The 9,942-nt window shown below is 47.1% G+C and overlaps 1 long non-coding RNA gene across 1 annotated transcript in view; it reads left to right on the plus strand.

Moving 5' to 3' along the window:
• LOC115293993 overlaps positions 1–9,272 on the plus strand; it is a 19,590-nt gene extending 10,318 nt beyond the window's left edge. Inside the window, exons 2-4 of the long non-coding RNA XR_003909698.1 lie at positions 2,528–2,708; positions 6,448–6,629; positions 9,104–9,272. This is a non-coding gene — a long non-coding RNA (uncharacterized LOC115293993). The remainder of the gene's footprint in view (positions 1–2,527; positions 2,709–6,447; positions 6,630–9,103) is intronic.
• The last annotated feature ends 670 nt before the right edge of the window (positions 9,273–9,942 follow it).

A 9,942-nucleotide genomic window follows, 5' to 3' on the forward strand; every position in this document is an offset into this window, starting at 1 on the left:
GGGTGTCATGCTGAGCGAAGTAAGCCAGGCAGAGAAGGACAGAAACCATATGTTTGCACTCATAGGTCTAACAGGAAAAAAGGAGAAACCTAATGGAGGACCAAGGGGAGGGGAAGAGGGAGAGAGAGTTGGGAAGAAAGAGGGATGCAAAACTTGAGAGACTATTGAATGCTGAAAATGAACTGAGAGTTGAAGGGGGAGGGGGAGAAAAGAGGTGGTGGTGATGGTGGAGGGCACTTATGGGGAAGAGCACTGGGTGTTGTATGGAAAACAATTTGACAATAAAATATTATGGGGGAAAAAAAACAAAGACTAAGTACCAGACATAGAAAGAATGTAAAAATCTATGAACAATTTTAAAAATATTGATCACATGTTAAAATGATAACAGTTTGGATATAAATGCTGAGTTAAATAAGATATACTATACCGTTTATTTTTCTTTGTAAGTGTGGCTTCTGTAAAATGCAAAATTACACACAGGGCTTATACTGTGACTTGCCTTATATTTTTCTTGGGCTGTGGTGGTCTGTTGCCCCACCCATATCCACACTGGTAGTAACCATGACCTTGGACAAGTTATTTAACCCATCAAAACTTTAGTTTCCTTATTAGTAAAAGAAGTATTATAAGAATTGAAGGGGGTAATTTATTAAAAAATTTTTTTAAGATTGTATTTAAATTCCAGTGTGGCTGACAGTGTGATATTAGCTTCAGGTATACAATCAATGTAGTGACTCAACACTTCCGTCACCACCCAGTGCTCCTCACCACAGGTGCGCTCCTTAGTCCCCATCACTTACTTCCCCCATCCCCCACCCACCCCCACCTCCCCTCTGGTAACTGGTCAGCTTGTTCTTGGTTGTTAAGAGTCTGTTTCTTGGTTTTCCTCTCCTTCTCTTTTTCCTCTAAAGGGGCTAGTTTAAAAAGCATTATGCAGAATGACTTGCACATGGTAGGAAGTCAACATATGTAAGCTATAGGGGTGGGGGGCGGTTGTTGTGATTTCATTCCGAAGAGCTGACAGTTTACTCTGTATCAGTATCATTATGTATTTAAGGTAACATTTGAGGATGCCTTCACACTCCATCAAATGGGAAAGGAAAATTTGCCCACCTTTTAAGACAGCAAGACTCGGCTGGAGCCAGTTTTGCCTCCCAGAGCCATCTGGTGATGTATGAGACACGTTTGCTTGTCAAAACCTGGGGGGGAAAGGCTTTCTGTATCTAGAGGAGAGAGGCCAAGGAGAAGAGCAAACATCTTACAATGTCCAGCACAGCCTCGTCTCCACACCCAACAGGACCAAGAAGGATTAAGTCAAAATATCAGCAGCGCCCCAGGTGAGCAGCCCTGAGTTAGAGGCTCTTGGTTATTTACAGACTTGGACTGATTAATGATCGTCAGAAATGTGTGGCTCAGCGAGAACTGTAGATGCCATCCAGGTGCTTTGGGTACCCCCTCCACCCCACCCAGAAGTTATGAGAAACACACATTCTCAGGCCCCGCCCCTTCCCCACTGAATCAGAATCTTCAGGGTGGAGCCCAGAAATCTATGGTTTAACAAGCAAGGCCTCCAGGTGATTGTAATACACTCTGAAGTCTGCAAAGCCCGCTTAGGCGACCGTGTCCCCAGGTTACCTCCTCCTGCACACAAGTGGCACCTGACCAGATAACGGTGCATAAGCCCTGCGTAAAGCCGAGATGAGACACTGCACGCTTGAACTGGGGACAGCGGGCACCAGTGCACTGCCCCACACTCAATAATGCCACCTTTCTAATTTCGGGAGAGGTAGGGGGAAAAGCATGGTTGCACCTCACTCAGAGACCCTTCTTAGTCACACAGTGCTGCTAGGACTTTGAAATGGTTCCGTTCTAACTTATGTCACTGATAAGTATTCACCAACAAAGAATTCGGTGAATAATCCAGTTTGGACTTCTAATGCACCCTACAAAGTCCCAAGCCATGAGAATAAATCTTTTCTGCCGTCCAAGGCACTTTTGGGCCAAGCACGTGGCACATGGCACACCTGAATGGCTCTTGGCCCCTCTTCTACCACGCCCCTCCTGGTGAATGAAGAACACCTCAGGTTTCCCCGGTTCCTTTGTCAGGTAAACTTAAATTCGTTTGGCAAACTTTAAGAATTGGAGCTAGTGCATTACCTTTCAGGTAGTTTTCCATTTGAGCCACGAGGGGGCACCCTCCACTCTGCCATGGGCGTCCATGGTCCCAGTAAAGACCCTGAAGGGGAAGGCTGCATGACCTGGTAGTGAAGGAAGGAAGAGGGGACTGTTACTTTGTTTGGTAAGGTGGCTCACTGGTATGACTTTTGGGTTGAACTTCTGCCCTTAACTCTAGAGCAGGGTTTCTCAAGGTGTGGTCCCCAGTCTGGCAGCAGCAGCGTCATCTGGGAGCTGTTATAGGAAAGCACGTACTGGACCGGATCCCAGACCAGCTGCATCAGAAGTTCTGGGGGCGGGGCCCAACGATTCCTGTTTTAACACCAGTCTTCTCCCTCATCCCCTCCAGGTGACTGTGGTGCCGGGTCAAGCTTGAGAACCACTGCTCTCCAGCATCTTCCTGGGATGCAAACCACATTGCTATCTGATCTCATCACACTTCTGCCAAGAGGTGAAATCTAAGAGTCCACGTCCTTGATGCCTGACATCCTTTTCAGGTCACTTACCTGAGAACACCTGAGGACACTGAGGTCAGTCATTCTGCAAGAACGTGAGGTCCCTGGGCTCTGAGAGATAGAAGTGCCCAGTTAGGTGTCCACCCTTATGTGCTTCCAATCACCTGTAGAAGGTGGAGTTGCCACAGAGAAATCATAGAACGAGGGGGCCCCGAACGTTGTGGTTCTGACTACATGTGGAAGCAGTCACGTTGCAAAACCCCCCTCCCCGTCCTTCCCTACTTTTCAGTTCTCTCCTACAGCTGCTGCTACAGCCCCTCCCCTTTTCCTTCCTGCTCACTGCCCACCTTTGGTTCGGCCTAGTTTTCTCCTTTTTCGCCCCTAAGCTTCCGCAGAAGTCCCAGGGGTAGATTTAGCAAGGACAGATACCCCCCCAAGCCAGGGGGACGGGGGGGGGGCGTGCAAGGAGAGGACAGAGTGGATAAGGACAGATTTCGGTTCAAGATAAAGACTGAGAAGCACCCAAATGTGCCGGACGGTGGTCTCTCCTGTCCCTGTGCAGTGCACACCTGGGGCAAGGAGGCCACACTGCGGGCTGGAGAGTGTGAAAGAAGCCCTTGAGGGCACTTGGGTGGGAACTAAGCCTTGACAGGTGAGGGGGCTCAGCGGGAGCAGAAGGGAGGGAGGGGCCCTTCCAGCCCGTAGCAGGAAGGAGCTAGAGTGTGAGGAGGCATATTAGCTGGTAGGGGATGGAGGATATGATGCAAAGTCGTGGGAAGTGAGGCTGGATGCTTCCCCAGACAGAGGAGGTGACAGATAAAGTTGGAGTCAGTTCTGAAGCAGAGAACTGTTCATAAGAATGAATTATATTGGTATCAAGAAAGCATCATCTCTTGCAGGAGTCATAGTGAAAATGCCTGTGCCGTGAAGCAGGTCAAATAAGAAGCAGCAGGGCCCAGGGGAGCCGTAGTGAGCTAGAGCACACACCCACTCATGTGCTACATGAATCCAGACAGTTAGTGCAATGGGAAAATAGGCCTGAGGTGCCAAATCTTACAATGTCCCAGGAGAAGTCAGAACTCCTGAGTCACTCAGGCGCTCCACATTTTTTAAAACAGACTAGATGTTATTTTAAGTCGAAGCGCATGGACGTTGACATCAGTTTGAGGTGTACAGCATAGAGATTTGCCGAGTGTGTAAGTTACGCTGTGCTCACAAGTGTCCCGCCATCTGTCCCCATATACTGCTGTCACCGTACTGCTGACCGTATTCCTGGTGCTGAACCTTCCATCCTCATGGCTTAATCATTCCATTCCTGGACTGTGTACCTCCCACACCCCATCCCCCATTTTGCTCACCACCCTCAGCCTCTTAACCTCTGGCAACGATCAGTTTGCTCTCTGTATTTATAGGTCTGTTTCTGCTTCTTTTTGTTATTGTTCTTTTGTGTTTTGTAGATTCCACATACATGTAAAATCACAAGGTCTTTCTCTGTCTGACTTACTTCACTTAGCATAATGCCCTCTATGTCCATCCATGTTGTTGCAAACGGCAAGATTTCCTTCTTTTAAAAGAAGTTTTTAATGTTTATTTATTCTTGAGAGAAAAACAGAAACAGAGCAAACGAGTGCATGAGTGGGTGAGGGACAGAGAAAAAGAGGGAGACAGAGAATCTGAAACAGGCCGTAGGCTCCGAGCTGTCAGCACAGAGCCTGACGCAGGGCTTGCACCCATGAACAGAGAGATCATGACCTGAGCCAAAGTTGGACGCTTAACCAACTGAGCCACCCAGGCGCCCTGATCGCGTTCTTGTTTATGGCGGAGTAATATTCCATTTGTATGTATCACATCTTCTTTACCCATTGCATCCATTGACCAACACTTGGGCTGCTTCCATGTCTTGGCTCTTGTGAATAATGGTGAGTAAAAAACAGTGCATTTATCTTTTCAAGTTAGCGTTTGCCTTTCTGTTGGGTGAGTACCCAGTAGTGGATACTATAGAATATCTATTTATAATTTTTCGAGGAACTTTGATACTGTTTTCCACAGTGGCTGCACCAATTTACAATCCCATCAGAAGTGCTCAAGGGTTCATTTCCCTCCACACCCTCCCCAACCCTTTTTTCATATCATTTTGACACTCATTGTTCTGACTGGTAGGAGGTGAAAACTCATTGTAGTTTTGGTTTACATTTTTCTAACGATGAGTGATGTTGAGCACCTCTTCATATACTTGTTGGCCTTCCATATATCTTCTTTGACAAAAATTGTTTTTAATTGATATGTATGTATGTATGTATTTATAGAGAGAGTCTGTGCCTGCACATGAGTAGGGGAGGGGCAGGGAGCGAGGGAGTAAGAGAATCCCAAACAGGCTCAACAGCTCCAAGATCAGGCTGGGAGCCTCCCTGGACTGGCTGGATTGCTCAAACTGTTGACATCATGACCTGAGCCAAAACCAAGAGTCAGACACTCAACTGACTGTACCACCAAGGTGCCCTGGCAAAATTTTTATTCATATCCTTTGCCCACTTATTTTGTTGTTTGTTTGTTTGTTTTAAATAAACTCCATGCCCAGTGTCAAGCCCAGTATGGGCCTGAACTCACAATCCTGAGATCAAAACCTGAGCTGAGATCGAGGTTCAGATGCTTAACTGACTGAGCCACCCAGATGCCTCGCTGCCCATTTTTAATCAGATTATTTGTGTCTTCATTTTATGGGGCACCTGGGTGGCTCAGTCAGGTAAGCATCCAACTCCGGCTCAGGTCATGATCTCACAGCCCCTGAGTTCAAGCCCCATGTCAGGCTCTGTGCTGACAGCTCAGAGCCTGGAGCCTGCTTCAGATTCTCTCTCCCTCTATCTCTGCCCCTCTGCCACTTGTACTCTGTCTCTCCCTCTCTCTATCTCTCTCTCTTTTTTGCTCTCAAATATAAATAAACATTAAAACATTTTTTAATAAAAATGTTAAAAAAATTTAAATATGGCAGCTAATTAGAAACTTTAAAATCTGGGCAAAGCTTTGGTTGGCCAATTCTGACTTGGATTTTTAAAAAATTTTTAACTTAAAGATTTTAATCCTTCTTTTAAAGTTTTTATTTACTTACTCATTTGAGTCATCTCTGCACCCAACTTGGGGCTCAAACTCATGACCCCAAGATCAAGAGTTTCACACGCTTCTGGCTGAGTCAGCCAGGTACCCTTCTGACTTGGATTTTGTATCTGGCCTGGGGATTTGTATCATACTCTGAATGTACCAAAACTATTGTGTCTTCTGATGTTTCCTCCCTCACTCTTTTTTATGAAATCCATTTATTAGGAACAGCCAAGATATAAGTATAATATTTACTGCATGACAACATTGTACTCTGCATGATCCTCACACAGCCCTGTAAGATTAGCTAATCCAATCCTACAGACAAGAGAACTAAGGCGCAGAGAGGTAAAATAACTTACTCCAGATCACACAGTGAGTGGGGAAGCCAGGACTCCAGTCCAGGTGCTCACATTCCTGAGTCCTGCATTAGCCTGTGTGTAATATCCTTTCCTGTATAGTTCAGTTACCATATGTCAGGCACAGTTTTCCCTCTTCCAAGCATGAGTGAGATCCATGAGGTTTCATTTCCCTTCTTGTGTTAAATTACCCGTGTGCTTTTCCCCTTGCCCATGCCTTCGTGTGGAATGTGAGTCTGCTCTGGTTGGCTTGACAAATATTTATTGATTCCTCGCAACATGCCATGCAGCGTGCTGGGTACCAGTCATCCACCTTCATGAAACAGTTTTATTTTATCTTTTTATTTTATTTATTTTTTAAGTAAACCGCCACCATGAGGCTCGAACTCACAACCCACCCCAAGATCAAGAGTCACATGCTCTACCAACTGGCCTAGCTGGATGCCCCCATGAAACTTTTAATAGGAGATGGTGACAGATCAAAACATAAAATCTCAACATACTATCGGATGTCGTCTTGGAATGAGGGCGTCTCCAGGATGCGGTGAGATCACACAGTGGAGTCCTGCATGTGGGGGAAGGGGGAGGCCAGGGACGGCTTCCTGTGAGAAATGTCATGGGGGCTGAATGTTGAGAAGTCTGAGGAACGGCAAGCTTCTAGAGGCCAGCGTTGGAGGAGCCAGAGGGTGTAGGGTGTAGGCATCAAGAAGAGTCTGGGACAGCAGGGTTAGATCTACCAGACAGCTGATAGAAAGGCCAATGCCGGAGGGGGCAGGCTTGATAGGCTAAGGGGCAGAGCCCACAGAGAGAGTGCAGATTGGTCTGTGAGTGAAAGGATGAGAGGAATGAATTGGAAGGCAGGATGAGGGCATTGTGAGACCTGAGCCTGGCACAAAGGAAGGACACACTACCTCTTACTGGTGTGGTGCTTATGAGCAGGCCGCTCACCTCTGTGAGGCTCAGTTTACACATGCAGAATGGCATCAGTCTCTTCCTCACACAGTTTGGGAGTATTGTGTAAGATGCCCATGCCAAGTCTAGGCCAGTGCCTGGCCAGGGCAGTCACTTGGACAATGTGACTTATTATCATTGGAAGCACTTGACAAACGTTTGTTAAATGAATGAAGGAGAGCAATGGCTTACTCCACCCCAGTGATACCCACTGGAGTTGGGAGATGAGGGCAGGAGCTCAAGACTGGCCCACAACTCTGCATGTCTTTTGAGGAGTGGGAAATAAGGGTTACATGCATGTGAGCCATACATACGTTGCAACTCCATGATTAACTCCAAGGGAAGCTCTCTCGTACCCCTGAGCAGCAGCCTGACTCAACATGCAAGTCTGACCACAGATCCTGCAGTCGAATCAGCTGTAATTTGGTGCTGAGCCTGCTGATTCTCCCCAGAGGGCTTGTCTGCACTCAGGTGAATCTCACATTCCTGCGGGCTTCATCATTCCCTCCAGGCGCAGACAGTCCCGACAGCAGAGCGCTCTCTCCCAGGGCAGCTGCAGCCATCTGGCACCGGGCACTGAGGAGCCCATCTGGTGGAAATAAGCATCCCTTCAGGATGCGTGACAGCCATGCCGGCTCTGGGTGATTGATGGATACAGCTGCCGCCTCTCTGTCCCTTGCTCCCAAATAACACAGAGCAGGACAGTCTTCCAGCCAGCTGGGTAGCTCCGGAGGGCCACTTCCACCTTGGGGATTCCCAGGAAAAGGGAGGAAAACTGCAAAATGGTTACTGTTGTGCTTTCCATAGATGTAGTCCTGTTTGCTTAAGGATCTCAACTGCTGGGGGCACGTGTGAGGTTTTCTCCAGGGTGTTTGTGCCGGCAGCTGTGTGTCTTGATTCTCAGGTCGTGATGAGGGTCCCTGGAGAGGGACCTGAAACATGGAAGTCTGGCTTATTTTTTTCTGAGTGAAATCGTTTCTGTCACAGTGCATCCCACACTTACCTGTGTGCTAGATTCCTCTCTGGAGTAGGAATACCCACGTGCCTGCAAGTTCTGCATCGATAGACCAGTCAGCTCCTTAGGATTCTCACAGTATGGTCTATAGACTGCCTGAATCCAATCACCTGGAGTGCTTGTTTACAAATGCAGGTTCCAGTCTCCAGACACATTACGTTAAATGATTTTGACACATCCTGATTCTTGGAAAGCCACTGCTCTGCAACAATAAAAGTCGCACCTCTATCTTGCAGACCCCAGATATTTTTTTCCCTGACTCAACTAGGTTTCCCTCAGCAACTCAGAGAAGTGTGGACCAACAGAACACAAAGAAGCAAAGAAAGTAGAAAAGTGATGTAATCTGAAGCCACGTTGAGTCTGAGGCTAAGAAATTGTGATGGAAAAACACTAAGCCTCCTCACCTTGACTGTGACAAAGCTTGGGAGGATGAGATGGAATGTGTGAACTTTCTGAAAACTTGACACGATACATTTCTTTGGCAAAGGGGCTACTTGTAGTCAGCAATCTCCCTCTGGAGAATAAGAAGCTGCTTCTAGACTTATGTGACTTTTACTCTTCATGGCAGGCTCAGGGCAAGACGGTGTGAGCAGAGGGTTTGGGAACTTGGATCTCAAATGTCAGATGCCTCAGCCCTGGCCTTACCTTCCAACGTCTGACCTCAGGGCAGCAGAGGGGTACAGTCCATGCGTCTGTGCAGTGATTTAGGGCACGCTTTGCTGCTAGCCCCATGGAGCCGTCACCCCTGTGTCCCCTCTCCTGGCAGTCCGTGTGAGCAGTGTGAGCCCCTGAAGGGCCAGTGCAGAGCCATTCTCTAAGGAACCTAGCTGGCCGGACAATGGACCCGCTGTTCCTGTGTCCGCTGGCATCCAGGCAGTTAACCCAGAAATTGCCCTTGTGCCCTTCGGGGCAGGCAAATTTAAAAGCTCTCCTTTCAACTTTGGCCCAACATCTCAGAGGCTGAGAAGATGCCCTTTTCTCCCCCAAAGCCTAGTTTTTCCATACTCTTTGCCCACAAGGACTTCAAGAGGGTCTCTTTTCTTCCTCTGCAGCTGCCAATCCCTGGAAAATTTATAGATCTTAAGAAGAATTCCCCTAGGAACTCTACAGACAAGGGAAACCTATGTGCTTCCAGCAATACGGACTGGGAACTCAGACTGTCTTTCTTACCTCCCCCTCCCATGAGAGCCAGAGATCAAACAGCCATCCCAGAAGGCCAGAAACTGGAGGTATTTTTTAAATTTGTTTAAAATTTTGTTTTATTAAACTTGGTGTCCTTTCAAAAATTGAGACAGTTTACTAAAATGTACACAGTGTATCTTAGCAAGAGGAATAAAGGCAAAGGGAAAGTAAAGGAAGGGAAACAGACAAATCCAGGTAGAAGTTTTTGCATGATTCTCTGGTATCCTTACCGAAGACAGGACACAGGTTTGGTTCTGGGCCTTTTAGCAAGCACTCAGGGGGCGCCTGGGTGGCTCAGTTGCTTAAGCGTCCTACTTCAGCTCAGGTCATGATCTTGCATTCCACGACTTCAGGTTCCACATTGAGCTCACTGCTGTCAGCTTCAGATCCTCTGTCTGCCCCTTTCTCTGCCCCTCCCCTGCTCTCCAAAATAAATATAAACAGTAAAAAAAAAAGTGATCTTAAAGGTAACTCAAATATCCTCCAGTCCTTCACCTTCTCCTTTGTTCAAAAAGAAATCTGTCATTTATGGGACTTCTTTGTGCCAGGCACTGTCCTAGGCACTGAGGATAGAGCCGTATGAACAAAATTAGGTCCCTGACTTCAAGGAGCTTACATATACTCCAGCTGAGGGGAAAAAACCACATCCAAGTAAACAGGGAAATGTGGCTATGTGTCAGGTGGTAATAAATGCTAAAAGATAAATGAA

Source organism: Suricata suricatta, chromosome 6, assembly GCF_006229205.1.
Source record: "Suricata suricatta isolate VVHF042 chromosome 6, meerkat_22Aug2017_6uvM2_HiC, whole genome shotgun sequence".
In the NCBI taxonomy this organism is placed as follows: Eukaryota; Metazoa; Chordata; class Mammalia; order Carnivora; family Herpestidae; genus Suricata; species Suricata suricatta.